Here is a 21,176-nt window from a genome sequence, read left to right as displayed (position 1 = left end):
TGACCGGAACTCTGGTTTAGCGGACAGCTAAGAGGAAGAAGAGCACAGGCCAAAGGCACGGTCTGCTGGGAAACGACCCCCTCCCACCCAGCCCCTGCTCAGCTATGGCGCCCTTCACCTGGAAAAAAAAGGCCAGATCAAGGCAAGGAAGATTGTAACAGCTTCCACCCAAGGCAGCTGGGATTTGAAGTGGCCTTGCTTTCCTGTCGTTGGCCAAGTGCAAGGGCCCTGGGCACCTCTGTGCCCGTCTATCACGTTACAGCCTTTCCCTGGCATCACTATTCTGTTGGGCTGATTCCTTGCCTTACTTGTTGGGCCCTGACACTACTGGCCTAATTTATCCTGGAGTATTACGTAAAGACCAAGCAAACACGCTCTGAAGTTAGACTTCTTGACTCTACGACTCACTGGCCTCCTGGCCTGGGGCAAGTCACTTTACTTCTCTACCAAGTTGCATTTCCTCCCCTGTAGAGCGGGGATGAGAAAAACCAACCCGGCTGCGGATTGCATGCGACGATGATGCGTTCAGTACCCAGCGTAGCGTCCAGCACAGGGCAACGCGTGCACATCAGGAACCGACGCACTGATGCCCCTGCTCCCCCTCGGTCCCCAACACCGCTGCCTGTCATTCTCAGCCTGCAGCTCCAGCCTGGATGGCATCCCCGGTCTGAACGGCAGCTCCGGCCTAGACAGCAGCCCCAGCCTAGGCTGCACCTGAATTTGCTGTACTGCCCCAGGCACTGGATGAAAATGCACCATTGAGATCCAGTTCTGCCCAGAGCCATGCTGACCCCTTCCCGCCAGTCCTGTTGCGGATGGCTAAGTCCCCCAACAGAAGAAGCTTACAAGATAATGGGATTTGGTATAAACAGGCTTGACTTCACTCCTATCCAAGAGGCTAATTCATGGATCGAAAGTATTTCAGTAACTTCTTCCCAGCACTTATACTAACTGAAATGATTTTTTTTTACTGATTTGTGGTCATGTCTCTCTCCCTAGAATGTAGGTTTTACCAGGGCGAGGGCTTTGATCCTGTTCACCGCTGAATCCTCAGTGCCCAGGGCAGTGCCTGACACAGAGCAAGTGCTTGACGTATGTGGGAAGGAGGAAGGGAGGAGTTTTACAATACGGAGCCTCCTAATCGGCTTTATTTTTATTTTTTATTTTTTTGCAGTACGCGGGCCTCTCACTGTTGTGGCCTCTCCCGTTGTGGAGCACAGGCTCCGGACGCACAGGCTCAGCGGCCATGGCTCACGGGCCCAGCCGCTCCGCGGCATGCGGGATCCTCCGGACCGGGGCACGAACCCGTGTCCCCTGCATCAGCAGGTGGACTCTCAACCACTGCGCCACCAGGGAAGCCCTCGGCTTTATTTTTAAATTAATAAATTGGTGTGTAGCAAGGATCTTCACCCAAAGAGTATATAGTCAAGAACTAAACTTTGATGGATACCAATGACAATTTCACTGTGGCTCCAACCAGGAATATGACCTGTGATGTGGTTCCACAGCAGCACACAGAGAGAGCGGGAGTTTTAGTGAAAGTTCTGGCGTCCGTGTTACTATACGACCCCAAGGAGCACAGTGCAGTGCGAGACTGAGAGAGCTGGGTTCGAGCCCCTGCTCAGCTGTTAACTAGCCATGGAGACCTGGGCTGGGCCCGAGGTTGTTCATTTGGCAAACACAGCAGGTGCGCTGCATCAGACACAGATGGCTGCTGGGCCACTGTAAGAGCCTCACTGCTTCAGCGCAAATAATTCAGGTAAAGAAAGCCTCTAAAATCAAGACACTATTAGGTTCTTCATATGGTTAAACGTATTCATCCTTTGAGAATGCCCTTTTTTTTTCTTTTTTTGGTGTTAAGATGTCCGTAACTTGATGAAATGATAGGTCTTGTTTTTGTTCTAAAGGTTCACAACCAATGACCTATTCCTCCTCTTCACTTTTAAATGTCTCTGGCCTGTGAAATCAAAAAATGTGGCAGCCACTTTTCTAGAAAATGGGATCCAGCCCTCCCTACCTGTCCAAGCAGATCTGGGTACTTTCAAGGCCAGCATAAAGGAGCAGGAGGGACTCCACTCCCCACTTTGTAACTCACGTCCTTCGAAGCACAGACAACGCAGATTAAGGCAGCGGCGCAAGGGGCTGATCCGTGGTACCAGCTGTCATCAAGGGCCACTCCTGTTGCCTGCCCAGCCTCCTTTCCTATTCTTCTGGTCACAAAGCTCCTCACTCCATATGGTTGGGCAAGGCTGATCTCTACTCCACCACCACGCATGGGCAACGAGAGGGCCTCAGCCCCTGGCATATGCAGGGAAGAGTCTTCTCCAGGGGCGATGGAGGGATACACGTCTCACCTCCTTTCTGCCAGGGCAGCTGGGTTGGGGGTGCAGGGCCTGGGCTGCAGCAGGCAGCGGGAGAGTACCTCCCTGTGTTTCTGAGCACTGCAGGGCCGTGGAGATAGTACCTGAGCACCCAGATCCAGCCACCCTTGAAGACCTGGACCTGGACTCTGCAAAATCTACGGCCAGGTTCTAACCAACCTAAGGAAAACATACATCTGAACTGTAACTCACAAAGCTACGGCTGTGCACAGAAAAACACAGAGAGTTCATGAATGATGGATGACTTGCCCCACCATGAAAAGCACCTGGTTGTGATATGGCTGGATGATTCTCCACCCCAGCAGGTACAATTTTCGCCTTTTGGATAAACTCCCAAGTTGGGCCATATCCTTGTATTCTGTTTCCCTCCACCACTCCTGTTTCTTTGATCAAAGATAAAATGCTCTGTAAAAATAACATTATTGTCGTCATGTGGAACGAGAAGTGTGGACTACACAGTGTGCTCGCAGATTCGTACTAGAGCAGCTGCCAAGGGCGCATTAGTCATGATCTGGCACCACTACCAATTCGTCTCACTCCCGCCCCTGCACTTCTGCCTGAACCCTCTCAACCCACCACACTGTCCTACTCAGTGCTTCTAGACAGGCGAGTTTGCACATGCGTTCTTCCACTTAAAAATCCTCCCCGTTTAGGGTTGCTGGATAAAACAATGCATTTGGCCAGTTAAATTTGTATTTCAGATACATAATGAATAATGTTTTAGTATGTCTCCAGTTTACACATGACATATATTAGTTGTTAAAACTGGCAACCTGGGCTTCCCTGGTGGCGCAGTGGTTGAGAGTCTGCCTGCCGATGCAGGGGACATGGGTTCGTGCCCTGGTCCGGGAAGATCCCACGTGCCGTGGAGTGGCTGGGCCCATGAGCCGTGGCCGCTGAGCCTGCGCGTCCAGAGCCTGTGCTCCGCAACGGGAGAGGCCACAACAGTGAGAGGCCTGCGTACTGCAAAAACAACAACAACAAAAAAAACACACACAAAAAAACTGGCAACCGATCCCCGTATAGTCTTAAATCCTACCACCCTTCAGGGCCCAGACCAAACTCCAACTTCCTTATCAAGATGCCCCCACTCTTTGGAATTCCTGCAGTGACGCTGGTATCAACTGAATCCTAAATGCTCTGGGGACGGCTGTTCTAACACCGGCCTCAACTATCAGGTTACTCCTTCCTTAAGACTTAACATTCTTCACTGAGCGCTGACTCGGTGGGTGCCCGCAGAGGCCGGTCCTCCAGACCTGGGCCAGTGACGCACACACTGGTGGATGCTCTGGCGTGTTGGTGGAAGCGGGTATTAATCCTATGATGTAGGGTCACAGTACAGACCCAACCTCACCCCACCTCCTAGTCATGTCAAATGCTTAGAAAAGTGGAAGAAATCACGTTAAGTCTCATGGATCACAAGTTTGCACAGCAATTTAAATGAAAGGACAGGTCCAAACAAAGCCGGGAGTTCACTCCAGGACGTGTGTGTCATAGGCTCTGCTGCCTCGGGACCCAAGGAGGGCCTCTGGCGAGAACGTGTGCTTGGTGTCGACCATCCGAGGGCTGGACAGTTTCTGTCCAAACTGTCCATCTGACCTGCTTTAACAGCCTTTGTAAGGAGTGTTCATATAACACCAAAGGTGTCAGACCAATCCAAGCTGTTGGGGGGATTTAAACCTAATTCCAAGTGACGTGGCATACTAAACAACGTTGCACTGGCCAAGACAGCGTTTCCGCCGTTGTTCTGGTGGTGAAGTTCACGCCTCCATCGGTCTCTCCACTGCCCCTCTGGGGCCACACCCCAGGGAGCAGGGACCGCCTCGCCCTTCACCACCAGCACCACCAGCTGGCTCACGAGTGCCCAAGGGGCCACAGGGCCACAGGAAAGATCGGGTGAAACAGGAATAAAGTGAAGTAGGGCAGGGAGAGGAAAAAACCCAGAAGGCAGAGGCAGGAGAGAGGCTAGCATGCCACGAGCTACTGCCTCAGGTGACCCTTTAAAGATAACGAGAATAAAGAGAAGGTCACCAGGAGGGGGCGGGGGTGCCAGGCACTGCATTGCATAAACTCTACGTGCGTCGCCGCCTTGATTTTTTGATTATTTTTTTCACGTAAAAGGTCTTACTTTATTAATTCTCTCACGACAAATCTGCACAACCACCACAGAATCTTCACTCCTTCTGCCGTCCGATCTCCAGCTGACTTCCTTTTGCCAGCACCAAACTGGCCTCTGCAGTCCCCACGACCGTCTTTATTCCGCTCGTGCGCTCCTTTCGCTGCTTTCTTGAGGTCTTCTCGTACAGGCCATGTATTGCAAGCCTGTGTTTGGGCTCATCCTGCTTCGCGTGACCCAAGGGATCGTAAATCATGCCAAGGCCAGTTGTCTTGCCATCACCAACATGGGTTCTGAGCCCAAACACAAAGGTGACGTCTTGTACATTTTGGCTTGTTTTCGCCAAATTTCTGTCTTAGGTACTGTTGCCTTCCCAGGACGAAGGACATCAGTGCCCATTTGTTCCCGCTGAAGTAGTCGGGTGGTCATGAACTTCCTGGTCCGGACAGTTACTGTGTTGCTCATGATGGCATGATGGCGGCTGATCTTCAAGCAGCCAGGAAGAAAAGAGCCTGCATCGCCTCCTTTAATCCTCAAAACAGCCCTGCATATAGATATGGTTACCGTCCCTATTTTAAAGAAGGGCGAGGGAATTCCCTGGTGGTCCAGTGGTTAGGGTTCCGCGCTTCCACTGCAGGGGACACGGGTTCGATCCCTGGTCGGGGAACTAAGATCCCACGTGCCGCATGCTGCAGCCAAATAAATAAAGGGGGAGGGGGTGACAAAATAGGGCCTTAGAGAAGTAACTTGCCCCAAGTCACACAGCTACTAGCCAACGTCTAAGAAAAGACATGTGACATACAGTATATCTGGGTTAAAAAAATAAAAATTACAGGGACTTCCACTTCCCTGGTGGTCCAGTGGCTAAGACTCTGCACTCCCAATGCAGGGGGCCCGGGTTCGATCCCTGGTCGGGGAACTAGATCCTGCATGCCGCAGCTAAGAGTTCGTATGCCGCAACTAAAGGTCCCACACGCTGCAACTAAAGATCCCACACGCCGCAACGAAGACCCGACGCAGCCAGATAAATTTTTTAAAAAGCTATAAAAAAAAAACTAAATAAAAATTACATTCACTCTTACTGTTGCCTCAAACTGAATCCTTTTCTACTATCTAGCCCAACAGCTGATCACATGAAAAGAGATACAAATCAGAAGTTTCCGGCCACAAGTGAAGTTTGTGTTTGGGCCACCATATGGTTCTACTTTGCCTCTTCCCCTTCTCCATTAGTTATTAATGTTGAAAAAAATTGTTCAACCAGAAAAAGAAACTTGAGATGAACCCTTAAAAAAGCACAAAAGCCAGACCAGTTCAACTCCATGGATAATCTAATCCACGGCGCCCTCGTCTTTAAGAAATGCACCCTTGTACCTCGGTTTTTAAAAAAAATGGCCAAACGAACACATTCCGTCTTTTGATCTGCCCGCTGGCTGAGAGCCCGCCACCAGAGAGATAAGAATCGAAAACAGACCGTGTTCGCTGGGTCGCACACTCAGATGAGTAACGTTGCTGAAACCATGGCTGGGCAGAGTGCTGGCTGGCCTCACTCCCCGGCAGACAGCAAAGTATCAGGATGCCGGGGCTCCCTCCCCATGACCAGCAGAGGTCTCTGTTTACAATCCGTTCCCTTTATTTTTTCCAAGGCCCCAAACCTTCCCTGCTTTTCTCTAATAAAAATTAAAAAAGAAAATAAGGAGAGTGCTTTCAGTGACACACATGCCTGTGTCAGAAACACAACCTACAGGGTGGCATTCTGGAAAGCACCAAACTCAAAATCAAACACAAGTTCGAATCCTTGGTCTGCCACTTCCTGGCTGAGTGTAACCTTCCTAAACCTCAGAACTGGGGGCTACAACACCCACCTCAGTAGATCCTGAGTGCCCACCCCCAGGCACCCATCAGGTGCCATGGATTCAGTGGCAGACGAGATGGACGGGCACAGCCCTGCTCTCTCAAAGCACGCTCCAGCCGCTGGAAACAGACAAGGCACGAGGAGCCATCCTGAGAGTGGCGAGGGCTGTGACGTGGACCTGATGGGGATGGCAGGGTGACTGCAGGGATTCGGTGGTCTAGGAGGTGGACGGAGCTGACACGTGAGTGGAGGAAAGGAGAGGCACTGTGATGGGACCGAAGAGCCGGCCCCAGGCTCCCCCCGCCCCCACCCCGAGGAGAGCAGAAGAGAGAAGCATCTGTGTGCTGCAATCCTCGGCCAGGTGGAGCAGTGCCTGTGGGCCCCTTTAAATGTGATGGCAAGCCCCAGCACACTGTTGTTCATAAAACTTCTTAAAGCCTCCCTCCCACCTCCTCCCCAGACTCCCAGGTTTAAGAAGGATGCACTTGAAGACCCATCGTGAACGTGGGCCCAGGCGGCCTCTGGAGCCTATGGGAGATGAAGGATCTCCCCCAGCCCCACCTCCCACCCCCACCCCCGATCAGGGTGGAGGAAACAAAGTCCTCCCCACGACTGCCCAGCAGCAGCTTTTTTGTTGTTGTTGTTTTAAATATTTATTTATTTGGATGTGCTGGGTCTTAGTTGCAGCGTGCAGGGTCTTTGGTTGCAGCATGCGGGATCTTTAGTTGTGGCATGTGGGATCTAGTTTCCTGACCAGGGATGGAACCCGGGCCCCCTGCATTGGGAGCGCGAAGTCTTAGCCAATGGACCACCAGGGAAGTCCCAGCCCAGCGGGAGCTTTGTTACCAGGACCTTACTTGTCACCAGAAACACCTTGGGCCCTGGAAGCAGTTTCCAAGTGAACTGATGTAACACCTCTCCGAGTGCGCATGCCCCACACTGGGGACACCTCACCCCGTCCTGTAAACCCACTCAGAGGGTTTGCCTGAGGAAGCGGAGGGGGAGCCCAGGGGACCTTGCTCACCCTCCAGGACCCCACCCTCCCCACCATGTGGATGGGAAAACCCAAGTGCAGGGAAGCGCCTCACACAGGTGGCAAGGTGGGGGCAGGGCAGAACTGGACTCTGAGTTCCAGACTCTGACCCAGCGATTCCAGAGCACAGGCCCTGCTGGGCTGGCAAGGCAAGCGGCTTCCGCTCCCACACCCCCTTCCAGTGGGGCTCCGAGGAGAGGGGGTGGAGAAGGAAGAGAATCGGGGGGAACTCGGGGGCTGCACGGTCCCTGCCCGCCCACCCTGACTCCTGCTCTGTGGGCAGGGACCCGCGACACTGCCAGCGCCACCACCCAGCACAGCCTGACCCCAGGGCCGCCGGCCCTCCTCGTGTTTCAGATCCGGCCTCTCTTCTAATTAAGCTATCACTGGACTCTGAGAACAGTATACTTTAAGTACAAGTTCAGACCGTTTTCTTCACTTGAAGACTGCGAATTATAAAATGCGCTTTTAAGGAGAACATGGTTAAATGTACACGACAAGTGTAGGAAGCAATCTCCCAATTTTGGCAACACCATAACGTGTGCGAACCGTGCCCCTCAGATTCGGGCCACTGGCACGGGCTCCCGAGGGTCACATACTGCCAGCCGGGTCTCATCACTGAGGGTCTAACACATGGGAAGCTGCCAACATTAGGAAAGCGTTTCTGATCAACACATGTTCTATTCTGCTTAGAAATCAATTTTTCATGTGCCATTAACAACAATGAGCTTTCTCAAGAAACAATAAGCCTCCCACCGCTCTTTTCTTAGGCAGGTGCCCCAAACCACCCCAGAGATAAATAATAAACAAAGGCAAACTTCCTGGGCTGGGTTTCAGCCATTCATACCCCAAAGCTTTGCCTTCTAGAAGCTTGCAGGCTGGAGTAAGAAGCCAGAAGCCTTTTCTAAAGAAGGGTCAGGAGGGGGCAGGACAAAGAGAAGACAAACTGAAAGGGGAAATTGAAATCACTACACGTGGGTCATCCAGGGGCACACACAAGGCTCCTGTTGTCCACATGTAACCCTACGCTTCCCGAAGGGGACGAACCAGGTGCTTGGAGCCTAATTAAATTAACTGTTCCCTGGCCAGGAGCGACCGCATCACCTGTGTCTGCGCTGAGAGAAGCTGGGGTCTTTCTAAGCCACCCGCTCCTCTTAATGAAGGAAGGGCTGGTCCCCGAGGAACGATACACAAGCACCTTTAGGAAGCCAGAGACAGAAAACTCACTGGGTCTAAGTTATGTGCACTGGCTCCTGAGGGCTTCGCGCAGCCACCAGGCCAGTTTCAGGAGCTGCTGCACACAGGGCAGCCAACTGCCTCGGCCTGGACGGCCGCGGGCGGGAAGCTCCCCGACCCGGCCTGGGCCCAGCCTCCGCTGCAGCCCCGCGGCTCTCCCGCAATCCCCTCAGTCACCCCTCCAGCCGACATCCTGACAGTCTCTCCACCAGGATCGCCTGCCCTTCTCCCGGTGCTACCTAGTGACCCCCAGTTATCCTTCAAGGTCCTCTTCTACGCATGCCCAAAGCTTCCTTAGCGAAGGCGATGCCCCTCATCTACGGGCTACGCCCCTGCCGCTCTATATAAGACTGGGCCCCAGGCCGCATGGATTCGGGATGGGGTGTCTTTCCTCAGGGCAGGGATGAGATGTCTGGACGGCCCTGGGCCTAGCGTAAGGCTGGCAGGGCTTCCTAAATGCCGGTGGGACCGTGGTTGAATTGTGGAAAAGGAGGGCCACTCAGGTGGAGCTCTGACCTTTTGAAGCCCATGTCTGTCTCAGTGGGAAGCCCCCCACAATGTTCTTCAGCACCTCTCCGAGAGCTGGACTAGGGACCAGCTGGGTGGGTGGGGGTGAGAGTGAGAGGGTGATGACCTGGGGTGGCACCGCATCACTGTGACTAAGGGCCTCCCAAGTCAGATGCAGACTCGAGCCCCTGCACCTTCCCTGGGGTGTGGACCACCACCCTGTGAGGACCTGTGGGGCCGGCCCTTGCCCCTCACACTCCACGCAGGCGCCTCCTGAAGCTGGGCCTATAGCCTCCCCTGTGCAAGGAAGGCATGCGTGGACAGAGTGGAGATCTCTTCCCGAATGGCCTGCGGTCCTGCTTTCTCAGGCTGTGTTAAAAGCATTATTGCATTGGGTGCATTCTTACAAATCACCTCAAATCTTTCTGGGAAAAAGACCAGGGAAAAATACATTAAAACAACTCGTTTATCACATGGTCTTTTTGCAAAGACAATGTAACTTCATGGGCCGGACAGAGGGTCCATCTGTTTTAGTATTACCGTTTTAGTGTTATTAGTATTATTAAAGCAATTATCCTAACAAAAGCAAACCTTTTTTTTTTTTTTAAGTGCCTGCTATGCATGAGACACTCTTCTAAGCACGGAACACACATCCTCATTTTATCATCGTGGCAACCCTGTACGAAGCAGTGGTGCTACTGTTATCCCAATTTATGCCAAGTTCTCATAATTTACAGATGACGACACTGAGGCACAGGGAGGTTAAGTATAATAACTTGGCTAAGGTCACACAGTTCGCAGGTGGCAGAGCCAGAATTCAAGGAAACCCATGCAATCCCACCCCAGGACTCCTCAGAGCCACCCGGGGAGGCCAAGGACCTCGTGAGGCAGCAGCCGAGGCTCAGAGCCACGCAACCACTGAGTCACATGCCACAGTCCTGGGTCTTTCCACCATATAGTCTCTCCAAACTCTCAAGACCACAGACTTCTAAACAACCCAGACGGTGCAACAGTCCACCAAAATCCCAGTGATGCTGCTGGCCCCTTTCAAGTGGAACCGTTCATGCCGTGCGAGCACGTGTGTGGCACGTGAGTCTGAGCGGGGCTGGGGGCCAGCACTGATGTGCCACGTTAACGTGAGGGATACCCAGAACAAGTCGGTGGCTTTTCTTCCCCCCTTAGCACAAAAATCATCCTGGCTGGCTGGCCACAACGTTTCACACTGGATTCCTTCCACTGGATGGATGTCTCATCAAAGTTTTGTTTTAATTTCACCAAGTCAGCCAGAGAAAAATGACCACTCACGGCCAAAGAAAAATCTGCAACTCTTCCTATTGGGGAAAGAGTCAGATCCGCTCAGGAGTAATGGATGTCTCCCCTTCGTTGTCTGTGTCTTCCCGGATCAAGAGCTCCTCTGTTTCTCCACTTTGGCTCATTAGGAAGTAAAACCCAAACCCTCCAGAGAAAACCTACCTAACGTATGAAGGATTAAATACAGTGTCCCCATCCTCAAAGTCTAATAGGAGAGAGCAGGGCACAAGTGAAGCCCCAGCGTGCTCTGTGCTCTGGACCGGGGAAGTACTGGATGCTATGGAAACGAGGGGGGTTGCCCAGAGCTTCTCTGGAGGGGAAGAGGAGCAGGGGAGGCCAGGGTACATGTCTTGAGGAGCTAACACCTGAGCTCAGTTATAAAAACTGAAGCACGTACGTGGCAGAAGAGGTCACAGAGAAGCCGGCGGGACTGAGAGGCAGGGGTGCCCATCTGGTCAAAGGAGTGCAGTGTGGAACGCCGAACACTGATGGCCACACGACTCTGTGAAGATGCTGAAAAGCCCCTGCGCGCTTTAAAAGGGTGAATTTTATAGTATGTGAATTGTATCTACATAATCACAATTTTATCTCTATTGTTTTAAAAAAAAAAAAAAAGGGTGAATTGAGAGAATATTCCAGGCAGAGAGCACAGGCATATTCCAGGGAACTGTAAGTTCAATGCAAATACAAAAAAATTAATTGGGGTTTCCAGCAGATAAGAATATGTTACATGACCTAAGTTTCAGGTCAGTAAAAAGTGACTCCAGGCATCAGGAACCAGTGGCAGGGTTATCTTTCTCTTCACTCTTGTATCTATCTGGCTATTGACCCTTACAACCCAGAGCTTTCTACGTGAGAATAAATTAATGCAGCACATGGTAGGGATGCATCACCAGCCTGGAAGCCAGAGGTGGGTCTTCAGTGAAGTGGGGCTAGATCACCAGATGAGCCATAGCTGCCCTGGTCCTCAGTTTCCTCATCTCTAAAATGGACCAGGGACTTCCCTGGTGGTCCAGTGGTTAAGACTTAGCCTTCCAATGCACGAGGCGTGGGTTCAATCCTTGGTCGGGGAGCTAAGATCCCACATGCCTCGGGGCCAAAAAAACAAAACACAAAACAGAAGCAATTATTGTAACGAATTCAATAAAGACTTTAAAAATGGTCCACGGCAGAATGTAAATTGATACAACCACTATGGAAAACAGTATGGAGGTTCCTTAAAAAACTAAAAATAGAACTGCCGTATGACCCAGCAATCCCACTACTGGGCATATACCTTGAGAAAACCATAATTCAAAAAGAGACACGTACCACAATGTTCACTGCAGCACTATTTACTATAGCCAGGACATGGAACCAACGTAAATGTCCATCAACAGATGAATGGATAAAGATGTGACACATATATACAATGGAATATTTACTCAGCCATAAAAAGAAACGAAATTGAGTTATTTGCAGTGAGGTGGATGGACCTAGAGTCTGTCATACAGAGTGAAGTCAGAAAGAGAAAAACAAATACCGTATGCTAACACATATATATGGAATCAAAAAAAAAAAAACCCAACAAAATGGTACTGATGAACCTAGTTGCAGGGCAGGAATAAAGAAGGAGACACAGAAAATGGACTTGAGGAAACGGGGTGGGAGGAGGAAGCTGGGGCGAAGTGAGAGTAGCATCGAAGTAAATACATTACCGAATGTAAAATAGTTGGCTGGTGGGAAGCAGCCGCATAGCACAGGGAGATCAGCTCGGTGCTTTGCAATGACCTAGAGGGGTGGGATAGGGAGGAGGGGAGGGAGGCTCAAGGGGGAGGGGATATGGGGACACGTGTGTGCATATGGCTGATTCACTTCGTTGTGCAACAGAAACTAACAGTACTGTGAAGCAATTATACTCCAATAAAGGCCTATTAAAAAAAATGGTCCACAACAAAAAAAATCTTTAAAAAAAATAAAATAAAATGGACCCAAACTGAACAAGATGGATGTCATGGTTCTCCAAGGCAGAGAGGCACTTGGTGGGGCTCAAGGTGGTAAAAGAGTAAGAGGGCAAGTCTGGGCCCAACATGATCCATTCAAGTTTGCTATAAGATTTAATTTGGGGCTTCCTTGATGGCGCAGTGGTTAGGAACCCGCCTGACAATGCAGGGGACACAGGTTCGAGCCCTGGTCCGGGAAGATCCCACATGCTGCGGAGCAACTAAGCCCGTGTGCCACAACTACTGAGCCTACGCTCTAGAGCCCGCGAACCACAACTACTGAGCCCACGTGCCTAAAGCCTGTGCTCCGCAACAAGAGAAGCCACTGCAGTGAGAAGCTCACGCACTGCAACAAAGAGTAGCCCCCGCTCATCACAACTAGAGAAAGCCCGCACACAGCAACGAAGACCCAACGCAGCCCCAAAAAAAATTTATTAAAAAAGGGCTCCACTAATTTTTAAAATGTCTGAAAACCACTAGACTAGATGACCAGTAAGGTTCATTTCAGTGTTAAGATCCTACGAAGTTTCATAGTGCAAGACTTCGTTTATTTACTTATCATCTCTACGACCATCCAGGATATGGCTGTATGAACTCAAGTTTGTGACGTTCTAAAAAAAAGCTTGTGACCTTCTTCCTAAAACAAAATGTCTACTGAGCAAGGTACCTGGTGAGACCTCAAACTGACTAAGCCCTGGGCCTGTCTCCAAGGTGCACACACGTGAATGACCCACGACGGGGAAGAAGAAGAATGCTGTGACTGCATGCGCTTCTCCCCTGAATTCCAATTCAAATTTAAAATTCTTAGGAAAGTTCTCTATTTGTAAAAGCCAAATTACCACCTCTCCCTTCTCTCTTCCAGGAGTGCTCTCCTGTACCCAGAGGCCCCTGCCCCAGTCCTATTCCCTAAAGGGAAGCCCAGCTTTTCCTGCTCCCCATGGCACAGATCTTTATCAACTTGAGTGTCCCCTTCACTGATCTGAGGCTCCTGCCGGGTGGCCTCAACCCAGAGCCGGCAGGACCCGCAGCTGTTCCTCACTGACCCTGTTCTTGGCCGACTTCCAAGGTTGGGGAAAGCGGGCTGAGTGTGCCACGCTCTGCTCAAGGGTTTAAATCTGTCTCCCAAACTAGACATGCTCTAAGGGCGTGACCTGGGCACTCCCGCTCCAGGGCCAGTGCCTGCCAGCCTTCGCAGGGCTTCCTGATGGCCCTCAGAAAGGAAACGCTTTCTGCCTCTTCTGGTCCTGGGAAGTGGAGTCTCTCTCCAACTCACTTGTATCGTATTTCTCATCAACCAGAGGGCAGGATCTAACTTAGAGAGAGACTCTTCAGACCTCTTCACGGAAGCTCTCCGAGCATTTCACAAAACTCTGCTCTCCGAGCCCCCCCCCCCCCCCCCCGAGCAACAGGATGCCATACAGTTCCTGCAAGGCAGGCGCTAGACAGACCTTCTACTGGAGAATTCTGTTAGGGCGAGGCCAAGGAAGGGGTCTTTGTGCATTTCTGATGAATTGTGCCTCTGGCTCCAGCTGACAAGGGCCAGGTATCTTCTTCACCTGGGGAGAGCTTAGCCTCCTGCTAACACATCCCGATCCTTCCCTAGGTCAGATTCCTTCTAAAGTACTTCCCTGGCCTTGCAGCACGGCTCCCATTAAACGGAAGCACTGGAGGACGAAGCTCTTTTGTCCTCATCCACCTAGAAGTTACAACAGCATGGCCACCAGCAGCACCCGCTGCCACCTCCCAGTGCCGTGGTGAGATACAGACAACGAGGTTCACAGCGACAAATAACCGAAGAGCATCCGTGCACGCAATTCCAAAGGGACTTAAATTGTACAGAGGCAGAATAAAAGCCAAAAAGGAAAAAAACTTCCCTCAAACAAGAGTGGGGGCTTTCAAGGAGACTTGCTGAGTGGCAAACATTTCGGAAAGATGGAATTTTAAACACAAACACCAAAGGGCAGAGATTTGAGGCAGAAGAGCTATGCACGCAGCTGGGAGGCCCTTTAATTAGGGAAAGATTTGCAAAGCCTGTGGAGCATCGGCAAATCTCCCCGTGGTCTCCGGAATGGAAAGAATGTGGAAAGCAATGGGGTAATCAACAAGCTCCAATTTGCTTGACACTCTCACCCAGAAGGAAACACGTGGTCTTGTCCCCTTGCCTCCTTTCAGTGGTCCCGGTGACCCCTTAAAGCAACAGAAGAGGACCACCGGGCTGTGGGAGAAGACAGGCTGGATTTTCTCCTTCCTAAGGGTGCTTCCCACAGACAGCACGCAGGAAAGCTCTTCTGTCAAGGAGTTTTAAGGCAAAAACATGATTCAAGGGAAAACTAACCCCTGGGCACCCCTCCCCCACCCCCACCCCCCGCCCAGACCTAGGGACTGTATTTCTGCATGTTATTATATAGCACTCTCACCAGTATTTCCAGTGGACTTAAATATCCTGCACTTGGGCAAATGATCTGTAATAAAATGGAAAAATGATATCCCCTGCTCCATCCAAATGGACCACTTGGACTCCCAAGGGGCGGGAGCAGAAGCAATGGTTTTCCCCAAATAGCTGACACCCATGCTGATACTCTTCTTCTGGGACACTCAGTGCAGCACTGGGCACAGGTAATTCAACTCTACTTTGGAGGACACCCTGTGCGAGCATTCCCAGCAGTCACAAGAAGAGCTACCACATCTTAAGTTGTAAGGGCAACAAGGATCAGAAACAAAGGCATAAACTCTGCAGCCCTCTCCACCACCAAAATCTAAGAGTTCAGGAAAAGCGGAAAGTCACGAGTTTACTTTGGGTTCCCTCAGGGGCAGCAGCTGTTACTGACCAGAGCTGCAAAGGAGGCGCCCAGACTTGACACAACGCCTGACTGATCGGATTCAGAAAGTCCCAGGTCTCTGTGAGATCAGACAAGATAAAGGCGGGTGGCACTGGCAGCTCCATAAAGCACTTGGCCAGCAGGCTCACTGCTTCCCAGGGGAGGGCTGATGTGGGCTTTTCCAGAGGCAGACGGGCACGTGGAGTAACCTAAGAAAAAGGCCCATTTCCCAGCCCTAATCTTGAAGTCAATTGATCTCCGTCCCTTCCCTCATCCACCTGAAGAAAAGTCTGAGGAGCAACCAACAGCTGATCCTCAGCAAAACTGGAGTGTGTGCCCATCACCTGCTTTTTGGCAAGCGATCCACAAGGCCTGAGCCAGTGCCCACGGCTCATCGGGCATCGGTTCACGGGCTGTGATCAGGACGGAAACACACTGCCCCTGCTCAGTCTCGGCCTGGCTGGTTCCCTTCCTAGCGCCCCGTTAGGCTGTCTCAGGCTCCACCTACGCCGAGGAGCCTTCCCTGAAACCCACCCACCAAGGGTGGGCCTGGTGCCCCTCGGTGGTGCTTCCGCAGAACTCTATGCTCCTCTCATGGGAATCCTTGTAGTGGATCCACCTGGGTATCTGCTCCCCCTCCCGCCCCATGACCGTGCGAGCTCTGAAGACAAACCTCACTGCACTTGTCGCTCTGACCCCAGGGCTTCGGCTCAGGCCCTAGCACTCAGCAGGGGCTCCAACAAGCCTTCCCTGAGTGTCCATCACGTGCCACACACTGGGGATACAAACGTGAACAGAGCAGACATGAGATCCCTGCCCTCAGAGAGCTGAGTGGGCAGCGGCAGATTCCTATAATTAAGCCATTCCCGCTGAGAGTAAAGGTGAGCGCCGTGGCCGGGTGATGAGGTGGGAGGGGGTGGGGCCCAAGCGGCAGGCTGCCAGACAAGCAGGGTGGGTGTGAGACGTGTTCCCAGTAAAGGGGACGGCACAGACAAAGCCCCAACAAGACAGGCCACGGGGACTCTGGGAGACCCTAGAGCAGGTCAGTATGGCTGGAGCAGAGGGGCCGTGGGGAAGGCAGGAGGGGTGGACGGGGCCCGATCAAGAGGTCTCAAACCCAGACCGCTGTCTGGGCTCGGCCCTGATGGCACTGCGGAGCCGTGAAGGGCCGCGGAGGGTCATGACCGGCACCACGTGTGGAATGGCTACTCTGGCTGCAGAAAGCGAGCTGGGGCAGGTGGGGGGCTATAGGCACGGAGGTCCAGAGGCTGGCAGGGGCAGCCGGTTATCTAGGGCGGGGTAGCAGCAAGAGTGTTCACTGGACTGCTCTAACATGAGGATAAACACACCTTCAGCCGACAGGCTGGATGGGGGTGGGCAGCGCTCTTTCCAAGTGACCACTTTGGGCACTCCACTGGTCTCCACTGGTCTCCAACTGTCTGAGCCACACCCAATGCCGCTGGGGCCTGCCTCTCTCCTGGACCCCCAGCCGTCACACGCCTGCTTACTAAGGCCTTCACTGTCGAGACCCACGAGGTTAAGTACTAGAGGTGCTGGCGTCAAGACTGAGGAGGCCTGAGACCGCCTCACTGCCCGCTTCTCCTAGAGCCTGATCAGGAAGCACTCACCCACGGGCCGGGCCCCCTGGGAGAAGCAGACCACTCCGGCAAGGGGCATACTCCACCTTAAAAGGACAGCTGAACTCTAACGGGCAAGGCCAAGAATTCAAGCTGTTCTGTCACTGAACTCCTCCTCCACTCGCTACCTGCTGTCATCAAGGCCACAAGGAGAGCTGGCCAGCATCTTCTTCTTCATTGTCACAGCAGTTAGCACTGATACTGAGCGCTCACTTGCAACCCGACACCACCCCAAGCCCCTGAGCCACGCTTCTCAGTCCTCACAGCTGCCCTCTTTGAGAATGAGGTAAAGTCATCATTCGCTTCCTTGTATAAACGAGGAAACTGAGGCACAGAGAACTGAAGTCGCCTACTCGAGGTCACCTGGATAACTTAGGGCACACCCAGAGGCCGCTAGCTCAGACTCCCGTGGTCTTAAAGACTCAAGATGATTTACCGCCTTTCCGAGTACTGGCACCTGCCAGGGCCACCAGCCCTGGGAACGCGGGGCTGAGGTCTCCCGTGTTACGTCTCAGCTTCACGGCATCTCTGTCTCCCTGCATCTCTCCGCCTCAGATGACGCGGCATAGGAAGCATAATATGCCCCCTCCCCTCGCAGAGTTCGGGGATGGGCGGGTTTATTGGATGGTTAACTAATATTTATTTAGCATCGAAGACATGGCCAGGCACTGCGCAGGGTCTGGAGATAACGGACGTGCACGGTTACATCCCACAGGTGCTTCCAATCCAGAGGGCCCTTGGGTGCTAATAATACAAAATTACAGCACACCATCAACAGGAAGTGCTCTAAGCCAACCCCTGCTGCGTGACACAACTTGGAGATGTGGCTTCCCTAACACACAGTGCTGAGAAACAGGAAGCTCAGTGAAACAGGGAGGAAAATGCTGGGGAGGCAGCAGTAGGTGAGCAACTTACATTGCCTGGTGCACATCCCTACTCCCAACTGTTTTTGACACACAGTCAGAAAGAGAGGAAAACCCACTCAAGCGAAGGATAATCGTTTTCAGCCTGGGGCAAACCTCCTAAAGGGTTCTGTTCTGAACCCAGAGTGTTACTTAAGCTTCCAGTCAACAGTAATTAAGTGTGCCTGTACATTCCAGAAAGAGGGGACAGGGAGATTAACGATAATTAAATCTCTTCTGTTATTTGGCTTCGAATCTCTCCTCTGAGTAGCCTGCTGTCAAATACTTGTTCCAAACCCTCCATCTGACATAACTCCTACCACCACCATCTCTAACATCAATTCTGCTCTTAGCTTGAAGCTTTCAATTACATAGAAGGTAACAGGCCCACTAGGACCCGAAAGTCTGCAGTGTCACAAGTGCCATTCATACCTCTTCTCCTGCTCACCACACGTCCAGAGTTTGGTCGGTAATCATGTGCAAAGGGGGGGCCACAGGCTGGGCGGCCCCTTCGTGAGGCCTCTCATAGGCAGGTTCTGTGCATGTTGTGATTGACAGGGTCTCTAATGAACCTTAATTGTGAGTGAGACGGGCCCAGGAAGGCAGCAACAGATGTGGCAAAGGGGCAACCGTGAACTGTCCGACTAATGAATAAAAAGTGTCTGGCCTGATGAGGGCCACTGACCCAAAAATGGAGGAGGGCGGAATCATCCCTCACCCCTGCACCCTTTCTGAAGCTCTTACTCCTTTATGCGAGCAATGGGAAGCCTCCCCCGCCTCCAATCCCCCAACAACAACAAAAAAACAGGGACGGCGGTGCCGCTGGGTGGTGGCAGCCGCTGCCTGGAGGTGGGGTCCATGTGAGCATTACCGTGGACGCTTCCGTCTCCGTCAGGATCTCGGCTTAAACCACAGACACCCGAACAGGATGCCCTGTCAGTGTGGGAAGGGGAAAGCTACACTCTATTGAAGACTGAACAGCGTCTTGCTGGTGCTAATTACTGTGACAGTATCTGCATTCAGAGGCAGCCGTCCGCTGGTGACCCGCAGTGACAAGGCGAAAGCTGTTCCTGGGGGAGCTGTGGGCAGAGCCAGCAGGCAGGAGAAGGGCAGGATTCTGACTGGATGGGCCTGGGGACCCTGACGCTGCTACTTACTAATCAGCGGTGAGGCTCTGACCAACTCATTCAGTTTCTCAGTTTCTTCATCTGTAAAATGGGGCTACAGAAGACTAACCTTGTGGTAAATGTGTAAAGCGTCTAGAACAGTCTCTGGCATCTGATGGCTATCAATTCAAGCCAGGAGACCAGCACGGTTTTTATTATCATTTGCACACTGACCACATTGCACTCGTGCAAATCTGATGTGACCTCAGAACCCCGTGCAGCCCCTCTAAGCCAGGTACTATGCTAAAGCTTCACACACACGATCTCTAGTTCTCGAGGTCAGGGTCGTCAGGCCCACCTTCTAGACGGGCAAGTCAAGGCTCCGAGGACACACAGCTAAGACGTGATGAAGATGAGAGCAGAGTTTGGCTGGGTCTTCAGACTGCAAGGCGTTCAACTGAATCACATCCCACTGCTCCTTAGCAGACATGTCGGCCATCTGGTCTCAGACTAAGAGTTGCCCTAAAAACACCTAACCAAGAATTTTACAGAAGCTTGATCTCCAAGTATACGAAAATAGGCTGCTTTAACCTGGCAAATGGCGGGGTAAGGGGGGGGGGGACGGGGAGAAGGGAACCATTAAATAACCAATCTGTTTCAAAGGAGAGTGCAAAATAAACGGGCCCTCTACTTCCAGCCCACTCCCCAAACTTCCACTCCTTGGCTGGTGGCACACGCACCGGGGGTATGAACAGGCAAGAGCAGGTGAGATGCTAAAATAGCTTCCCCAGCATGAGAAGCAGACTCAGGAGAGGCTCAAGAGGGGACAGAAACCATGGACTAGAGGACCACTGCCGCTTGCCAAGAAAGACCCTCAGGTATGGACTTGGGGTTTCTCCAGCTGGAGAAAAGGGGTGCCTGGGGGTTACACTGGCAGCGGGGAGGAGGAGGGTAAAAACTAGAGACGGGGGTTCAAGCCAGGGACAAGAAATGAGCAGTCTTGATAAGGTGCAAATGTAAAGTGAATGCAAGTGAAGGCGTGTGAAAGCACGACACTGGATAATAGAGAAAGGGATCCTGGGGACTCAGAGGTCGCAGCTGGCCTGTACTGGATGATATACAGGGGGGTACCTGGGTGGCACCCCTGGATGGCTGGAGTGAAGGTCATGAGGTCAAATGACCTGGCAGGTGACAATGCCAGCTGGCTTGTCCTTGGACATTGAGATCAACCTTAAAACCCCTCTCCACCTCGTAAGACCATCCGAGTACCTGGAACAGTGAGAAGAGTGGCCGCCCAAGCAATGAGCAAGGGGAGTGGAAGAGACCCACGCCCCGCCAGGGCAGACCAAGAAGTGTGCTCTCAGATTACCCCCGCCTCTGTGGAATGACAGGCCTTATTACTAGTCACGAAGCCCGTCAGCCACAGTCTGACTCTGGCCCCTTCCAACGGCTCTGGGGTGGCGGGCAACGGCGTTTCCCAGCTTTCCGTGCGGGGATCCCAACTTGAGAACTCAGGAAAGGTGGCGGGTGAGGGAGCGGTGGGTGTTCAAGCCCATCTACAATGGAGGGCCTTGTCACCGCCTCCCTTCCAGGTGAAACCAATCAAGTCCTTACAATGGTAAGCTGGGTCATAACACCCCACCCCCACGCAAGTCAAAGCCGGGGCTGTGTCCACCTGTGAAAACAGCCAGGAAGGCTGCTTGGAACGTCAGGGCACAGCCCCTAGGCAGGCAGAACCCGGGGGTTAAGCCAACAGGTCCTAGTAAGCCAGTGAAGGTAGTAAAAGCATCAGTGAGCATTTTTTTAAGCACCTGTCTTTCCTGCACACGTTAGCACTTCATACACACTCCCAAGCCCTCACAGCCCCGGGAACGCAGGTTTCTTATGCCAATCTTGTGTACTGGAGGCAACTCTGGGAGGTGAGGTGATCTGCCTCTCAAAGCTGGAAGGCGGCCGAGGAGGGATTCAAGCTGGGTCCGCCTCGCTCTGCCTGACTGGAGGGGCGGGGAGGGGGGGGTGCCAGGGGCCCCACCTGCTCGCCTTTCTTCCCAGAGTTACCCTTCGGGGCAGGTTATGTTCTCAGAGACCCGAGAGAAATCGATGCCTCTTCTGCCAGCAAAAGGGGACCCTGAAAGTAGTGACATCGACACAGGGTATCCATGGTGATGTTCTTTTAGTGCTGGGCAACAGAACTCAGATTCTGGGCCTGAGACCATCTGGCCCTCACTTCACAGAGGAGGAGCCAGAGACCCAGAGAGACCTGCTGGTCACAGAGCAAGCTGGTGGCACCCAAA

The 21,176-nt window shown here is 52.4% G+C and overlaps 1 protein-coding gene and 1 pseudogene across 2 annotated transcripts in view; both read right to left on the bottom strand.

The window, feature by feature from the left end:
* CAPZB (capping actin protein of muscle Z-line subunit beta) overlaps window positions 1-21,176 on the bottom strand; it is a 131,920-nt gene that overhangs the window by 43,353 nt on the left and 67,391 nt on the right. The gene's annotated exons all lie outside the window — the stretch shown is intronic.
* Window positions 104-8,560, bottom strand: LOC149750823 (small ribosomal subunit protein eS24 pseudogene; annotated as a pseudogene).

The sequence above is a fragment of the Delphinapterus leucas genome, chromosome 1 (assembly GCF_059928025.1).
Source record: "Delphinapterus leucas isolate spDelLeu-1000000601 "Yukka" chromosome 1, BTC_Dleu_Yukka2, whole genome shotgun sequence".
Classification (NCBI taxonomy): Eukaryota; Metazoa; Chordata; class Mammalia; order Artiodactyla; family Monodontidae; genus Delphinapterus; species Delphinapterus leucas.
The sequence above is the reverse complement of the archived record's forward strand: the minus strand, read 5'-3'. Positions and strand labels throughout refer to the sequence as shown.